Source organism: Podarcis tiliguerta (genome assembly GCF_965153285.1).
Source record: "Podarcis tiliguerta genome assembly, chromosome: 13".
NCBI lineage: Eukaryota > Metazoa > Chordata > Lepidosauria > Squamata > Lacertidae > Podarcis > Podarcis tiliguerta.
The window spans coordinates 10,950,723-10,969,760 of NC_139546.1; the positions used below are offsets into that span (position 1 = coordinate 10,950,723).

At 41.2% G+C, this 19,038-nt stretch overlaps 1 protein-coding gene across 2 annotated transcripts in view; it reads left to right on the top strand.

The window, feature by feature from the left end:
- TANC2 (tetratricopeptide repeat, ankyrin repeat and coiled-coil containing 2) overlaps positions 1-19,038 on the top strand; it is a 197,838-nt gene that overhangs the window by 43,151 nt on the left and 135,649 nt on the right. The gene's annotated exons all lie outside the window — the stretch shown is intronic.

Here is a 19,038-nt window from a genome sequence, read left to right on the forward strand (position 1 = left end):
GAAGTTTCCTTCCTGAAAGATACTCATGATCATAAAATATAGTGAACACTGAAAGCTAGATATAAAGTTTAGACTGACCAATTATTGAGGTGGAAGTCCACCTGTATTTAGCCTCACTTGAAGATCAGGGTCTAGCTCCCTGTACAATGGGCATCTAGTGGCTATCTTCTTATTTAGTAAAGTGCAGGGGTACCCAGACCCATCCTGTGCATTTAGAGCATGTTGAAGGGTGATGCAAGGCCAGGTGGCAGGAAACCCGTACCTTATGAACTGCTCAACAAAGTACATCAGGCCTTGGCCTCAGATTTGAGATCATCCTGTTCTGGGCTGTTCTATCCCTAACCTTGTTTGGGGCCCTTTGTATGGGGGAATATGTGACAGAAAGACAGGTCACACAAATGACGTCTAATTGATGCCCATCAGTCAGGGATGCTTCAGTTGTGATTTTGCACAATGTGGAGGTTGGACTAGTTGATTATGACTGTGATTCTATGATGTGGTATTGCAGCTGAAGGCTGTCACCCTCTATGTAACATTCTCAGAGTCAGATCAGAGGAGCTGGGGCCACACTGTTTATTTCTTTGTTTTAAAATTTTATAGATGGATGTTATATGATGGCCTATATTTGTAATTTGTATATTTGTGGGTTTAACCACAGAGCCTAGGACTTGCCGATCAGAAGGTCGGCGGTTCGAATCCCCGCGACGGGGTGAGCTCCCGTTGCTCGGTCCCTGTTCCTGCCAACCTAGCAGTTCAAAAGCACGTCAGAGTGCAAGTAGATAAATAGGTACCGCTCCGGCGGGAAGGTAAATGGCATTTCCGTGCGCTGCTCTGGTTCGCCAGAAGCGGCTTAGTCCTGCTGGCCACATGACCCGGAAGCTGTATGCCGGCTCCCTCGGCCAATAAAGTGAGATGAGCGCTGCAACCCCAGAGTCATCCACGACTGGATCTAATGGTCAGGGGTCCCTTTACCTTTATATTTGTAATGCCTAATAAAGGTTTGGTTAGGTAAGTAAGTAAGTGAGAGCATCTGGGGAACATTCCTAATAAATTTTTGAGAAATGGTTCAGGAGTAAAAAAAAATTGTCTCTAAATGGACATATAACTTGTTGTCTGTTTTCTTTGAGAAGAGAAATGTGTTTGGTAGTATCTTGTGACTAACTTTTCTGAACATAGTTATTGTAAAAAACATAAGCTGTGGTTGGCAACAGCTTACTTAATCATATGTAGTATTGGAAGTGGAGACAGCAACACAATAATGGGATAGATGAAAGACTTTCAGCCTTTCCACCTAGCCTAGTGCTGTGATGTGGATGCAAGTTGCCCCATTGTGAATCATTTGGTAAGCAGGGAAGGGGTGCTAACCTGCGTCTCTGTTAGGGTGCACGAATCATTGAGGGTTTTTTTTGTGGGGGGGCTTTATGACCTGTATGTGCATATGAGTGTGGGTTAGCCACACCCCTACTGGCATGTGGACCCTGGAGGGTTGTCCAATAAGTGAAAGTGGCCCTTAGACTAAAATAAATTAGCTACGCCTCCTGCTCCATGTGTCTACATGATTTTGTTGTTCCTCAGAGCTAACTCTTAAGTCCTGCCACACTTTCTCCAGGGAGATTAAAACGATCATTTACTGGTTTCTTCGTGTTTTTGCTCTTTGTACCTGATTTGTGATCATTCAGTCTTTGCCTTAAGGACCATTTAGTCTTTGCTGATGGACACCTGAAGCATGAAATTAAGTTTACTATATCCTGAGATGTGTAGGTGTAAGGACCATTGATGTGATGGATTTACATATCTACTCGGTTTACATATGGCTGATATTTGCAAGATTTTGTTCATAAACCAGAGAAGATGTGCTTGTCCATGGTAAGTAGTATTCGGGTTATGTGAGCGTTTGTCTGTATGCCAGCAGTGATGTGCCTCCTGTGGTTTCTTTGAGAACAGGATCATTCCAGAAAATAGGTTGTAGTTTCCTTATGAAGCATTTTAAGACGCCCAGCAGTGAGCTGCAGGTAATAATCAACAGGAGGTCTGTCTTTTCGCTTGTGGTGCTTTTACGTTGAAGTAGTTGTCTTCTGAGAATTGAACTGGTCATTGAAATCTGGAGATGTTTAAGAAAGCTTATTTCAAAAGGTTCAGCTGGTTGTCACAACTTGATAGATATGAACAAATGCGGTTGTAGCGTAAGGCTTAGCTGTGTTGTGTGGCGTGTATAAAACAGATCTTACTGTAAAGGCATAGGTGAATGTGTAATGCTCACTTGGCTTCTGATATAAGCAGACTTGAAGCCCCACATACCCAGTTCATCAAATTGTGGTAACAAGGAAATTAATGTTCAAGGTGGAGTAGATAATGCTCAGATTGATGGTGAGATGGAAAGAACTGAAGGTAGGACGGAACATCTTAGGTGACACTTCAAAGTGGGTCCATATTAGTCATGGTTGGTTTATTTATATACCACATTTCCCACAGATTTGTGCCAAAAGTGGTTAATTAGGCAAATGTCGTTGATTTAGTTAAGGTGTAATAGTGAGGCTGCATAGCAGCCAGCTGGGAATCTTTCTAAATCTGCCATTAAAAAAAAGATTAGTGTATTGAGGGGGCATAGGTGTACCTATTGCAGTAACTTGCAATAGGTATAATAATGAAGGTTTAATTTATCATGAATTTAAAGCAGTATGTATCTTCTGAATTTTGTGGACTTGCAGAACGCCTGTAGACCAGGTGGGTCATTATATTTTATAGTAGTTTCCTGTGCTGTTATTATAAGCGGTTGATACTGTTAGCGCTTTTTGTCTTTGGATAGACTTCTGTGTCATTTCTATAAAAGCTTTGCTTCCTTACACTATTGCATATCAGTAATAATCACTGTGATCCAGAAAATATAATCTGCATGTGGAAATCGGCCTTCTCCATGCGTACTTGGTGTACTGGATGTATTAAAAACAGGCATGTGGTGGTATATGCGCATGTATTTTGGGTGGATGGATGTAAATACATTAGACCAGGCTTCCTCAACCTCGGCCCTCCAGATGTTTTTGGCCTACAACTCCCATGATTCCTAGCTAGCAGGACCAGTGGTCAGGGATGATGGGAATTGTAGTCTCAAAAACATATGGAGGGCTGAGGTTGAGGAAGCCTGCATTAGACACTGGTAGTACACCCATAGCTATGTGCCATTCTATAGAAATATATTTGTGTGCATACTTGTATGCAAGTTTGTGTACTAGAAATTTTGCTTCTTGTAAACAGACTTCTTTTGCTTCTGCAACTCTCCTATGAAAAAGAACATATTGCGTATATTGCGTATATACCATTGTAGAAGTAGAAAAATATCAGTTTTTTTGATGCCTTTAAGCTTACTAAATTTCAGCTTATCAAAGAGAACTAGCAAGAGTTCTTTTTGAACCAGTTTGAAATTTTGAAAACCGCTAGCCTGTGTAATTTCTAGTCTACAGGGAAATGAGAGCTGCCTAATTTAATACTATGCAAATGAAGTTTCACAGAGTTACTTACCACAGTCAACTGAAATATTATGTGATTAAAAATGCGTGGGAGGAAAATGGGACTTATTTTTTTTTTTAATTTAAACCTTGCTTTAGAAGAGAACATACGATTTTCAAAACTGAAGCTTAAATGGGTGTAGGTCTGATTAGGCAAAATATGAATGTATTTAAAAGAAAAAGAAAGAAGATATTTTAGCATTCTTTTTCTTTTCTTTTTTCAATTGCATGGAAAGGTTGTGTTTGATTATAACCTGGCCTTGATTGGTACTGATAACATGGTGGGCTACAATAGTAATTATAAACAACAATTAGTAAAGAAGAAAAATCTTTAAAACTTCGGAAAAGACAACCAAATAGAAGAAGACTTAAACAGTCACTCATTAAAAACCTAAAACAGTTGAGTAAATGGGTATGTCTTTACTTGGTGCTGAAATGAGAACATTGTTGTCTCCTGGCATACCTGTAAAGGGGAGGGGGCATTCTAGAAATGAGGCAATATCACTGACGCTTCATTAACTGAAACTGATCCTAAACAGCATGAGTAGAATATCTTCATTGACTCTATATCAACCGCAGCGTTAAGTTCAGTGAGAATATTAGTGACTTTATCCACAAAAAGTGCCTCACAGAGTTGTTGCAGCAGGCTTCTTAAGGTTATACCACCTCCCTACGCAGGCGTGCTTTCACCACCTGGAGGTGTTACGCTATTTGGCAGAACTTTGGTAGACTTGAGATGCAATGCTGTCAAAAAAGTGAGCGTGATTTGCTGCAACCCCTGCCGCAAAGAAGGCACAATAATAAACCCTTGTATTTGATCATCGTTAATCTGAGACTTGTGCCATTTGTGTTCTAGCTGTCATCCTGCTTGCTTTATAGGCCTGCAGTTGCCCAGAAAACCAGAGAGCCAGTCAGGCTCCACCCGGCAGGAGAGAATGATTGGGAGTGATAATGTCAGTAGCCTTTTGAAACAATCAGATGGAACATTCAGACTAAGGCTTTCACAGGAGTACCAACCTTGCCAGTTGGAAATTCCTTTAGAGCATTTAGGAATCCATGGGATTACATCAGAAATAATCTTGGGTCCCTTTTGTAGGTGTGCTTTTTTCCATCCCCATATCTTACTGTTAGAAAATTCTTCCTGATTCTTAGTTGAAATCTCCTTTCTTGTAACTTGAGGCCATTGGTTATCGCATCTCCTCTCCGTCTCCGCTTTTCCAGGCTAAACACACCCAACTCCCTCAACTGTTCTTCATCAGGCTTGGTTTCTAGACTCTTGATCATCTTGGTCGCCCTCCTCTGCACACGTTTCAGCAGAATAGAGTGGTAATATTACTTCTCTTGATCGGGATACTATACCTCTGTTGATGCAGCCTAGAATAGCATTAGCTTTTTTGCTGCTGCGTCACACTGTTGACTCTCGTTAAACTTGTGGTCTACTTAGATGCCTAGATCCTTTTCACATGTACTACTGACAAGGCAGGTGTTCCCCCCAACCCCCGCTCATATGTGTGCATCTGGTTCATCTTGCCAAAATGTAGAACCTTGCATTTGTCCCTATTGAAATTCATTTTGTTAGTTTAGGCCCAGTTCTCCAATCTGGTAAGGTCACTTTAAATCCTGATTCTGCGGCATTACTACCCCTCCCAGTTTGGTGTCACCTGCAAATTTGATGAACAACTTGGCTTCATCAATAATCACTGCTCACCCCTAACTCCAAACCATTTATGAACAAGATAAAAATTATAGGTGACTTACGAAACCCAGTCAGATGGGCAGGGTATAAATAATAAAATTATTATTATTTATTATTATTAGGTTCAACATAGATCTTTGGGGTGCTTCACTTTCCTTGTTCCTCCATTGTGATAACTGGCCATTTATTCCTACTCTCTGCTGCTTTTACCATTTCCTGATCCATAAGAGGATCTGTCCCCTGATTTCACTGTAAGCAAATGGTTCAACGATACTTCTATCTGATTATCATGTAAGCACTCCCAGTTAAGTCCGGTAGAATGGGTGAAATCACCCACTATTAACTATATTCTGCTGCTTCTGTCCATTCCATCATGCTGCTGATATAGTGGGCATATCAGGGTGGAGAACCTGAGGCCTAATGCAGACCTCCAGGTCTCTCTGTCTGGCCGTTGGGACTCTGTCTAGGCCACACCTCTTCCCCAAGTCATATCTCTCACTGGCTCTGCTCAGCACCCTCAAGTGCTTTTTCTTGTAACTTGAATCCATTGGTTCAAGTCCTACCCTCCAGAGCAGCAGAAAACGAGCTTCCTCCATCTTCCATCTGACAGCTCTTGAGATATTTGAAGATGCTTATCATCGATGGCCCTTGTGGTCTCTTCCAACTCTATGATTCTATGATTCTATAGGAGTGCTCTGATGCTTGGCAGGGGGTTGGACTCGATGGCCCTTGTGGTCTCTTCCAACTCTATGATTCTATGATTCTATACCTCCTCTCAGTCTCCTATTTTCCAGGCTAAACATACCCAGCTTCCTCAACCGTCCCTCATAAGGCCATGGACACTACCTCAGTATCCATCTGTAGGGCACCCATACGCGGTGGACACTATTCTTTTGGGAGAGGGTTGCAGTTCCCTCCCTCGCATAAAAGTCCAAGCTCTCAGTCCATTGTTATTGTTACTCATCAGCACCTTGATCTTACCTGGATTGAGCTACAGTTTCATTGGCCTCTAGACAGTCGAACTTGAGACACCTGTTTATATTGATCTCACAGCTAACTTGATTTGATGACAAGGAGATATAGATCTATGTTACAAGACACCATCATCCAAAAAGCCAGATGACTCTCCCAGGTGCTTTGCTGTCTGGTCCTTGGAACTCTGCCCAGGCCATACCCCTCATTGGCCCTGCTCTGTATCCCCCACCCTTCAACTGGTTTTACCTAACTGGATTGTGTCCTTTCACTGTGATACTACCTTTTGCTTGCCTGGATGAAGGATGGAGACTGGTGTTTGACCACACCCACTTTTGCCACACCCATCAGTGGTATGTGCTGTTTGTGAGGTTGCCCGTGGAGGAATCAGACTGGAAACGGCTTCCTACTCTTACCTTACAGACTACTGTCATACTACCAATTCCCTGCTATAACAGGCCTCCCTCACAATAAGGGCCTAACCACATTCATCTCTGATTTTGGCACATTCAGTTGTATAGACTCTAGATGTAGCAATTTGAGAAAAGACCAATAGTAACCAGCAAAGCATGAGGACCCTTATGATCTCCTGCTCTTGCCACCTTTGAAGTTGCCCTTGCTAGCAATGACTCACTCTGCTCACAATAGGTTTCAGAGGAAAATACCCTTGCACCCTGGAAATAGCTGCCAGGCACCTGTTGTCCTTCATAGGGATGGGGCATCCTTTGATGTATGTTGGTTCCAGCATGGCCCACCTCCTTTCTAGCAGTAAGCAAATAGGCTTGGGGTTGTAGCAGTCATTATGGATGTTAAGTGCCTCTCCCTAGTCCTCAGCTTTTCCAGCTGCTGCTCTTCTGCAGCTTTTCTTCCGATAGATGGATTTTTAATTGAATTTGTAAGTTGGCCTGGGACCATGATATGGAGAAAAATGAGGTAGAAATTGAATGAGTGAATGAATGAATGAAATGAAAGTTAAGAACAAATGTCTTAACTACTTGATGACCAAAATAGAAGAGCTATCCTGATCTTTCATCTCCCCCTGTTCTTTCAGTGTCCTCTTCTGAAATCACACTTCGGTTAGCTATGATTGGGATTTATTGCACGTCTGATTGCAGCTTTTGAGTCTTCAGGTTGAGAGAAAAAGCAGAATTGCTTCTGTAGTGGACTCTATGTTTTCTGTCCTTGCAAGAACAAATTATGGAAAATCTTGGTAGGAGAGCGAGCACATTTTGTAACTTCAACCATTTTACTGTACCAAGCATTTTGCTAGATAACCTCCCACCACCATACGGTTTTATAGCTTTCACAGATGGTTTTGAACAGTATTATGAAAGATCTTGTGCCAGATTTTAAGAATATCACCCCTGTAGTCTAGGTTTTTTTTACACTTCTTGGTTAAAATTGATTTTTGAGCATTCAGCAACCTATAAAATGAATGTAACCTGTAACATTTCTGAACAGTTTAGGTTGAGTTTCTTCTTTGTTATTATTGGAGAGATTTGGATTCAAATCCTACCTCATCCACAAAAGCACACAGGCAGATTTTGTGCCAAACACTATATTTCAGTATATGGTTGTAAGGATAAAATGGAGGAGACCGTGCCTAAGGCCCTTGGATGAAAGGGTTGTTATTATTTTATTTTGCCGTTTCTGTAAGAAGCTCAGGCTGGTACACATTATCTTCTCCCATTGTATCCTCACAACAAACCTGTAATGTAGCTGAGAGATGGTGACTGACATCTTTCAGCTTTTGTGACCTGGGCTGGCATTTTAACCCAGCTTGTCTCAGTCTAAAAGTACCTACTACTACTCCATGGCTGTCAAAAATTGTAATGTCATGGGCCAAAACCTACTAGAAACTGAGACGCTCAGAATTGTAGAGTTGGAAGGGACCTAAGGGTCATATAGTCCAAACTTCTGTGATGCAGGAATCTCAAGGGCAGTGATAATGAGAAGCAACAGGATTAATTCCTTTATGATTCCAGTCATAAGCGAATGACAACCGTTGGCCCCAATGAGGAAAAAAAAAGTGTTGCGGCTGAGGCATTGTTCATTTGTATGCAAAATCTATACCTATCAAGCTGTGGGGATTCCATTTAGGCATTATATCTGTATTTTATTTTCAGAATGCCTTGGGATGAATTGTATTATTTTGCAAGTGTCCTTGAACTATGGGAGTTCCTCTGCCATCCATCCAGGCGTTTTAAACACTAAAGCTGTGTATTTTAAAAACTAAAGCTTTAAAAAAAATAATGATGGTCATTGTAATGCAAAAAGCTTAGAAGAGTGTGCCTTTAAAGTAACTTCATGCGGTATGGTAAAATATGCATAATCCGTATGCATACACAGCTGTGATTGTCTGGCCTTCGCTATTGGTTTAGATATCAGGACATGCATTGCCATGCTGCTGCTTGATATGCATCCTGTCTCCTTAAGTTGAGATTTTGCCGTGAGCATCCTAAGGGGGGTGCTGATTTACCGTGACGCAATGGGTTAATGGAGAATGAAAGTAGAGCACAGACATTCTACTGAGAAGACGTAACAGCTTGCCTGCAGCTGTAGGGCTCTACGTAGGCACCTGTGGGTCTCAGTGTGTTTAATGCACAGACTGCAGTATGAGGCTAGCACTGACATTTGCTGACTCCAGTATACTCCTTTGCCTGCTGTTCTGCCAGCTTCTGCACCATCCAGAAGACAGGCAAAATGGTGCAGTGTGTGAGAGGCTTCCTTAAGAAACAATAACCTTCAGTATGATGCAGAGGTAGGTTTGCAATGCCGTTTAGCTGCACAGAGAGGGGGAGGACAAGAGGAATTTGCTTTAGCAAAAGCATTCTGATTCTACTAACCTATTTAATCCTTATTTTAGTTACAAGTATTTAAATAAAATAACATTTGCATGCCAATAGAAATAAAATTGACCATATTACTTACATGCATTATGCAGTATATACTGGTTTTCCTTGTTTTTAAGAAATATTTTTATTCTTATATCAAGCTGTATTCTGTAGCTAACATGTGACAGCAAAGCTTCTTTTAGTCACAAATTATTTTCAAGTGAGGGAGGCAGGAGAAAAGAATAAAGTTTTATTTTATAATAGAGTGGAGGATTCTCAGTTGAGATGGCAGAGGAGGAAAACACGCAGTGGAAAATGAATGCTACACTTGCCACTTTATCTTTTATTGATGAATGCAATACCCTGTTAGGTTTGAATTGCAAATGGTCAGCATTAAAAATAGTGCCTTTGTCTGACTGTTGATCAGATTGATCCTGTCGGAGACAGGGAGGGATATAAAAGAACCACGAAGAACCCAAGAAAACAAACATTTAAGAACAGTTGGCTTATGCTTTATATTTTTTTGCTCAGAACATTGTATGTCCAAGATAGCTTTAAGGTTATTAGATTGATATGAAGATACAACAACCGTACAAACATTTTAATAAAACCTGACACAGAATGATACCTTATTGCGGCATACTATTTTGTTAGCTTTTAAAGATGGATTTTATGTTTCTTTTTTAGCAACCTACTTTAGCATGACTCAAGCTTTGGTCGCTGGATGCTAGTGATTAAGGAGCACGATAAGAAGGTTAAATTAACTGGCCACACCTGGGCATGGGGGGGCATTTTAAACTCTGATATTGTAAGTTTATAATTAAGTTACTCCCACAAAAAGTGGGAGTGGGAAACGTTTTGAGCAGTGCTGTGTTAACTGAAGGGAAAAGGGATAGTACAGATTGCTGTCCTTTGGTTAAAGCAGTTAGAAAACCTTTGCTTAAAGAATTCCTTCTGTCAGTGTACCTCAAGATAAAAACCTCACATATACATAGAAATGGTGTGGTGCTATGGATTATGATTGTGTGCAAATTACCCAACATGATGATTGCGTTCATGGAATAAAATGGTTACATGGGAGAAGAATGGAAATTTAATGGAAATGCAATTTAATGCAGTTTTGTATGTTAAAAAGTACAGGCCTGAATGTCACCCATACTGAATACTGGTACTATTTCATTTTCATCCTCTTATTTTGAGGAATGGAAGGCTTTCCCCTTACGTTTCAGTTGCATGTTGCTGCTAACTGGGTAGTCACTGGTGTGTTTCAATTGTAATCATGTTATTACTTGAAAGCAGCAAATTATTTGCCCGAGTTACATATGCTTGCTCTACCTACTAAGGCTTAACCATGTGATAACTTCTGGACATCTTAATGTCTCTTGAATGTTATATAATACTGATGGAGTGATTGCAGATGAAATGGAGTAATATGATTGGTTCTGTAATAGGATACAGTAACAGTGGGAAGTGTTATACCTTTCTGATTCAACCTCACCTTCAGCATGCTGGTGAGAAACAATTGTTTCTGTTAATTTTTAAAGTAAAAAATGAAGATGAATTGCAGTGAGAGATGTCTTGAGCTGTTTCCTTTAGAGAGCAGCACGTTTTGTCTGGACCAAGAGGTACTCTGTTCTTTATTGTGTAGTGAATATTCATATATTATGCGATGCTCTTTGAGTTGGTTTCTGTTAGACAAATGATTGCGCTATATATTTTGACATACAGGCACTTTGCAGTTTGCAGGAGGAGGTGTGGGCAGTCGCTTAAAAATGGGATGTAAAATTTTACGTTCGTGACAGATTAGCTGAATAAAATCGTGGGCCGTTAGCTTCGAAATTGTTTTAGTTTATCTTTAAAAAGGTGTAATTTTGGAGATCATTGACACGCCTTGTAATTGGCATTCCTACAGCAGGCTATTGCAGTCCAAGCAGGTGGAGAATAAGCAGTCTTCCTTCGACTGCTTATTAGGTCAGAATAATGTATGCTGGCCTTGATATATTTATTACTTATTGCAAGCTGATGCAGTGAAACACACTTCTTGCTTTATTAAATGTATGACCATTTCCTTTTAACCTAAAATATTTAAAAGGCTAATTGTACTCTGAAGCTTCTTGTTGCAAAAGGTACCTGTTTTGAGATAATAGAATTTAAGCCTTGTTTTTGCTTGTGATTCAGAGGCTGCAGAATGTAGATGGCTGTGCAGATAAGAGTTGCAGATAAAATGGGATGTTTCAGTGTTAGAAGCAAAATATATTATGTTATGTAAAATATTTGTTGCTATGTATTGTTTTAGCACTTACATTTCGTGATCATCTGGTATGCTAATAGAGAGGTAGAATAGAGACATCTGCTTGTTAGTCTTTCATGCTCAAAACAAAATGGCTGGTGACTCCCATTGCTGCAAACTGCAGATGAAAAACTGGCTGCAATTAAAATATATTTCCAGTGAAAGGGGAAAGCACAATGATTTTGACTCGATGTTTGGTGCCAGTTGTTGTTTGCAGAGAAGAAGAGTAAAACAGTAGCTTCTTATTAGAGCAAATTTGCAGGCGAATAGCCTGGGCTGTGATTTCTAAACAAAGTTTTAAATGCGAGATTACATGCCAGATGAATATTTTTAGTTCCGCTTTTGTATGTGTTTATTATCTTTTTTAGAGCAACTAATGTTTCCATTTATTTAAAATAAAATATCATTTAATTGCTGCATGTGAAGTGCCTCAAATAAAAGTAAATGAAGTTCAAGTTTCTGAATTCGTAGGCTTAAAAAATTATCTTAGAAGGGGAAAAGGCTTTTCATGTGTGTACTCAAAGCATCTTTAGGGGAGCAACTGTTATGGTTTTAAATGTAGGAAAGTGATGTTACAGAAGATAATTCTCAACTTTCTGGGATACAAAGAATTGTCCTTCTAGCCCCTTTTTCTAAAGTGACAATTCCAGACATGACGTTTCAATTTCCAGCTGGCTGTTAATTGAATATATAGATCCACTCCCACAGTGGAAGTCACTTGTCTGCTCTGACCCAAGCAAATGCAGTCTCTGTGTGAAAATGATTTGGTCATGCCACACCCAGCAGCCTCTTAAGGCATACATAACTGTGTGGCAGTCTATGCACACACGAACACCATTTATTTCTGTCCACAGCAATATGCGCAGAAGCTTCTGCTGCCCCAGGACTGTCATGCTCAAGATGTAGCGTATTTTGACAGTGGGCTAAAGAGATTCCCTCCCCCTGCCCCCAATAGTTATTCTCCTGATGGCTATCGGAAATGTATTGATGATCCAATTTAATTTACATAGCAGCAAAGAGCTTCATCATCACATATGTGACTATAGAATCAAAGAATAGTAGAGTTGGAAGGGATCATGAGAGGCCATAACTCAGTGGTAGAGCACACTGCATGCCGAAGGTCACCCATTTTATTCCTGGTATCTCCAATGAAAAGGACTGCAGATAAGAGACTTGGGAAAGACCACAGGCAGCTAGTTTTGACTGAAACTGCTCTGAATAGGTTGGAGAAGGTGGAGCCCCAACTTCTACCCATTTTTCACGCCAGAACAAATATATTTTGATATAGTGCTTACCACGTTTAGTCATATTTGATTGATTGATTGATTGATTGATTGGTTGGTTGATTTTTTTACATCCTCCCATCAAGAACTATTTCCTGAGCAGTTTACAACAAAACCATATTAAAATACAACATATAACACTTAAATGCAACAATAACCAGTAACGGACAGAAAAAAACCCTAGCCCCCTCTTAAAAAACAACCTTAAACACAAACAACATAAAACAATTTGTAGCTTGGATTAAAAAAAAAACAATTGAAAAGCCTGGGTGAATGAAAATGTCTTAATCTTGGTGCAGAAAAGACTAGGAGGCTGAAAAGCAGGGTAAAAATGTAACAAAAAAATAGCTAGACTGCAGGGTGAAGTATGGTCAGAAGCAGCAGGGTGCAGGAAGTTGAAGCGAACCCCAGAAACCTTTGGAATCAGTGTGTCCCAGGATACTTTGCACCGTTTTAGAGGACTCTGGGCACATTTGAACTTTTCACAGGGCAATGGCTTCAGCCACAACTTGGGTGTACTTCCTTCCAGCATATCTTGTGTGTCCCCTCTTCCCGCTTGTTGTTGTTTAGTCGTGTCCAACTCTTCCCATGGATCAGAGCATATCAAGCACTCCTGTCTTCCACTGCCTCCCGCAGCTTGGTCAAACTCATGTTCGTAGCTTCGAGAACACTGTCCAACCATCTCGTCCTCTGTCCAGCCACTGGGGAATGGGGGCTGAGATTTGCCACCATGATTCAACTGCCAGCCCTAGAATAAACAGTACTGGACTGGCTAGACCCAGTAGTCTTAACAGTTATAAGACAATTGATGTTCAGAATAATAAAAAAGACAGAACATTGGGGGGGGGGGTTACATGCTTATTTATTTGCAGATCTAAATTTAGCAAGGTGGATAATGTGCAGGATTAGTACCTCTTGGTTCCATTTCTTGTTTTTTTCTTATGGGCCTTCCACATTTTAGGGGAGAGTCTATAGCTCAGTTGTAGAGCACATGCTTTTGCACGCAGAGGGCCCCAGTTCCCTGTCATTTCCAGTTAAAAGGTTTCAGATAGCAGAGCTAAGAAACATCTCTTCCTCTGACTCTGAGAGAGAGCCCTGCCAGTCAGAGTAGACAATCCCTGGCTGGCTGGAATATTGCTCTGACATTATCAGGCAGCTTCAAATTATACTTCTAGTGATACTGAATTAGCTATTCCAGGTGGCTGACTTTCTAAAGAGGAAGAGGTCCCCTGTTCGCAGCTCATCTCTTTCATGAGATGCTTTGAACTGTTCTGTAAATACACTGTTATATTTACTGCTGTTATTACTGTGTAGTTAATACAATTAACTCTGGGATGGCTATAGGTGACTTTTTCTCATCAAGCTCCCGTCATATTAGTTTGTTTACATAATCTGCTTTTCTAGACAAGGGAATGGGAATCCAATGAGCAAGGAGCTTATATGAAATCACTGGAATTGTTTACCTTTAAGCATGGTTGATCTTTTACTTTCAAACAGCTGACTCCCCTGCCATATCTCAAAAACAATATTTAACTCCCCAGCGTCTCAAAAGCAGTGTGCCTTGCAGCTTCAGAGCTGCTGTTTTGGGCAAAGCATGTCTAAGGCTGCAATCCTATGCACACTAAACGGTGACTAAGCTGAAATGAATACAAAAAACCCCCCCACCTTCTGAGTTGATGTGCATAGGATTGTGCTGTAAAACACACTTTTGACTATTTGGCAAGTGAAAAAAGATTTTGAGAAGTTCATTTGTAAAACCATTAAGATAAACAGAAGCAGGGAAGCAACCAGGGAAGCAGCTGGGCCATGAGATAGCAGGTGGGAAGATAAACATTGCAGAGAATCCAAATAAAATATTTCTGTTCATTGAAGCTAACAGGAGCTTTCCCTTCTTGCAAACAGCAGGTGGGTCAGCCAGGTCTGGGACTGCAACAGGGGTCAGAAGGCTAAATCTCCTCTACCCTGATGCCGGGGTCCCAATCAGGACTGGAGTCCTGCATGGGCTATTTGTGAAAGCAAAGCCCTGCACTTACAGGCAAACCACATGGTTAATGTAACATGTAGTTTGCCCCTTAGATGCCAGAGATAGACTATTGATTTACTTGTTCTGCTTATTATGGATAACTTGCATCTTGTGCAGCTTGAGGTTGGTATTTTGAGCTTCCCCGGGTGGACCTGTGCTCAGAAAGGCAGTAGATAAATAATTTTACATTGAAGGATGGCGGCTAACTATGTGTACCCTTTACCTCGTTCTTTCTGGTTAATTAAAGCTGCCAGAACTAGCTCCCATACATAGGGTGGAATTCAGTGTTGCACCATTATAAATGTCTTGCCTGTGCAAACATTTTAGCTTGACAGACAGAACAATCTCACCCTCCTCACACTCTCTGTTCTGGTTTTTCTCCTGATACCCTCCTCGAACCATGGGGGAAGGGCAGAAGGGGAGAGGGGGAAGCCCCCTGCACAAGTGAAAGTCCTTGTTCATGGCTCAGCTGAGGAGACTCCTTAGGTGAATCCCACTCTTAGACATTGGAGGTAGCTAATCTTCTGCTCAGCTGGTGCCTCTGCATCTCATCTCCGGGTATTTCTAGATGAAACTGATTATTTTAGACCTTTTATGATCTGAGTTCTAACTTTGTTTGGAGATAGAAAATGACTTCCACAGAATCCCAGCAGCAGCACCCCAGCACAACCCTAGTGACTTGCACTGAGAGATGGACTGAGAACATGCCAACATGTTGATTCTTGTACACCTCTCAGCAGCTTTTGATACCATCAACCACAGTATCTTTCTAGGTCACCTTGTCAGGGTGGGAATTGCTTTATATTGTTTTCTGTACACATTGCACATACTGGACACACCTCTCGCCACTGAAATTGGGCTTGAAAGAACATTTTGTCAAGCCTAATGCCTGGGGGCAGCAGGAAGAATGAGTGTGCATATGCAGTGGTTGTCATGTTTCTGTGCATGTGTGTATGGTGCCTACAACAATTTATCTGGTTTGCAAATGTGCTCATGGGCCCCAAAAGATTGGTGACCCATTTATGGAAGGATGTTCCCAGAAGGTTGTGCTGGGAAACTATTGTCCTTTTATGTGGTTGTCTCTGTCTTGTACCTCATACTGATTCACATCAACATGAAATTTTGGCCAATGTCATCCAGAGGTTAATCTGAATAGTTACGAGCATATTTTCCTCATCATTGTAGGGAAGCACTGAAAATTTTGAACTAGTGTTTGGAAGCAGTTCTGGTGTGGATGAGGGCAAACAAACAAACTTATTTCAGAAAAGCAGAGATATAGTGTTGATGGTAGACTTCACTGGTCTGGTTGGAAGTATCTGGTTTGTTTTCTGGTTCAAATTAAAGTACTAGAAATGACATTGAAAGCTCTAAAAAGCGTGGGATCATAAGGACCATATTCATCCATTTGAATCTTAAGATAGGCATCAGAGGTCCTGCCATTTTCTCTTACCGATAGCTGGAAAACGAGGACAGGGCTTTTTTGGTAGTGACACTATAGCTGAGCACTTTCCAGGAAAGTCTGATAGCCTTTCTCTTTTTTCCATTTTTAGATGGCAATTATGAATGCGTTTCTTCATTTTTTGCTCCTTTTTAATGCTGCTGCATGCTTTTAAACTTACATGATTTTTATATTGCATTGCTTTTATATTAATGATACCGCTTCAAAAATTAAATATGGAAAAGCATTGTGTAAATAATTGAAATAAATTGTATTCCAACTTTGTTTTCTAAGTGGCAATGAGAGGTCAGGAAAGGTCAATATATGGGTTTTAAGTAATAGTTGGGGTTTTTTCCCAGATGCTTTAAGTATGATTATAGAAGAGAGAGATTATTTTCTTATTGTTATCAGGCTTCTAAATAATGTTCAGGCAAACATGTTGGCAAAAGATTCCTGCATTGCAGGGAGTTAGATTTTCCTTCCAACTCTATAATTCTATTATTCTGTGTTGCAGAAAATGCTGAAGAGAGCATTTGTGCTAATGTCATGCAAACAAGGCACCCATGAACCTTATAGCCTTACAGTTTGTAATATTCATTTTTATTTTTTTTAAAATCTGCTCCACCCTTCTAATGCATACGTATTCCTTAGTGTGACTTATACAGATTATTCTGTTTTGGACAGGGTTGCAGTCCCCGTGAAGTGTTTGGTTGGTAGTCTGAGGGTTCGCCTTGATCTTTTTTTGTCACTTGATCACTGGAGGTATAAGTAGCCTCCATGCAGACTTCTGCATTTTCACTCGCCACATTCATGATGCCCAATGTGCTGCTGCTGCTCTCTGGTGAGCATGGTAGGCAACCAACCTCCCACTCATGTTTGAGTTTGCAGAGGCAGGTGGGGATCATACTAGCAGCTCCCTGGTTTGTGGCAGTTCCCTCTCTAGCTGCAAGGTTAGGAGGAAGGCTGGGGGTTGCTCGGGTGATTGTAGAAGAGACTCCTGCTGCATCTTCTCTCCAGACAGCCAAGCCAATGAGGGACTATGGTACTTCCTTAGCTGTTAGGAGGAGAGACATCCAACTGTTCTGGAGGGAAGCATCCAGCCAGCATACCTTATTGCTCTAAGTGGCCAACCTGCCCTGCAGGACTCAAACCAGCAAGCTGCTTGGGAAGACTGGACACAGGCTTCATGGTCAGGCAAAGTGTGTAGTTCCTGCTCCTAGGGGCCTTTACATGTGAGCTATGCAGAGGGCAAAGGCACAGCATGGGGAGAAAAGAGAGTGGAAAGTTATTTCAAAGGGGGTTCTTGAGAGTGGGGCAGCAAAGGAGAAAGGCTAGGGGAAGCAGCAGAGCTGAGCGGCTGGAGAGGTCATGAAGAAGAGAAAGAAATGATGGAGGGAAAGTGGATGGGCGAGAGAGCAGAAAGAAGAGTGGTCTCTCCTAGACTGAAAAGACCTGCAACAGACACTGCTATTCAATTAGCAACAGCTGATGGACTTTGTTTATTTATTTATTCCTCAAGTCTACTGTTGCCAGGTAACCAGGAGTGATTTGTGTTGAGTCACTGTGGAGTGTGTTAATTGTTCATTAATTGTTAACAGTTTTTATTCTTATGAGATAAAGAAAGACTGTTATAATTCATTAGACACTTAGAGTGATTGCCAATCTGCCCCTCCTTATCTTCATTACAGAACCCTGAGGCATTAGAGGAGGAACCTGGTGACCACAATTTTTGACTTGGGCAAAAATTGTAGGCCTTTGCCTCCGTTGAACAGAGTTCCTCTTACCAGCTTAGGCTTGCAGTTGGAATACCAGCCTATCTAGACAGCAGGAGCATGTCCTTAGTTATTCATGATCCAGTAACCACCAGATTTGGAGTACTATAATGCATTATAAATGGGACTTCCATTGCTGATGGTAGCTTACTGGGACTGGGTTTTATGTATGTTCATATTGGTGCTCCATCCACTGCACAGACTTCTGGTCTATTTCCATACTCAATCCAAAGTGCCAGTTTGAGCTTTTAAGCCCTTCACAATTTGAGATCAGGGTACTGCATCTGTCCAGACTGTTAGGATCTTCATCTGCCTTCTGTTTCCAGCTGTCCTCATTAATTAAAGTGTAGTGGGTGGCTTCTGGTGAACATGCCTTTTCTGTACTGGGGCCCTGATGATAGAACGGCCTTTCTAGTGAAGCTCACCTGGTGCCCAGGAATCTTCACTTGGTCGCAAGTGGCTGATAGTCAAAATGCAAAATGCGCCTGGTGTCTGGGGAATTTCAAACACTGTTTCGGGCTATGATTCTACACTGTGGAAAGAGCATGCAAGTTTTAGATGAAAAAGTGGGGGGGAACAACTATAAAACCCATAAAGCACAGCTGAGGAACACCAAAGCCTCATAATAAATGATTAGCTCAGTTTTGGTAAACCATGGTATGGAATTCTTAAGCACAAACAAGTAACAAATACCTTTCAACATATAAAGATTTATTCCCCTCAGCACTGAGCAATTGAAGCCACTTAGAACTAAAATGGGACAACATACCAGCTCCTGAAGAGACCATCAATGGCCAGAGATAACTACAGTGGTTCCTCAGGTTATGAACTTAATTCGTTCTGGAGGTCCGTTCTTAACCTGAAACTGTTCTTAACCTGAGGTACCACTTTAGCTGATGGGGCCTCACGCCGCTGCCACAAGATTTCTGTTCTCATCCTGAAGCGAAGTTCTTAACCTGAGGTACTATTTCTGGGTTAGCAGAGTCTGTAATCTGAAGCGTCTGTAACCTGAAGCTTCTGTAACCCGAGGTACCACTGTATTGGACACCCTTTTCCTGGGAATGCTTAAGAAAGACCTGTGTGCTCTGAGGGAATGTGGAAGCTAGGAAGCCCAGGCCAGGGAGCTTGTGCCACCAGTTCTTGAACAGACCATTAGTTGGCCTAAGAGGATTCTGTTGCTCTATATTTTATAAAATTTATTTGTCTTAGTATTTTAAGACCAAACTG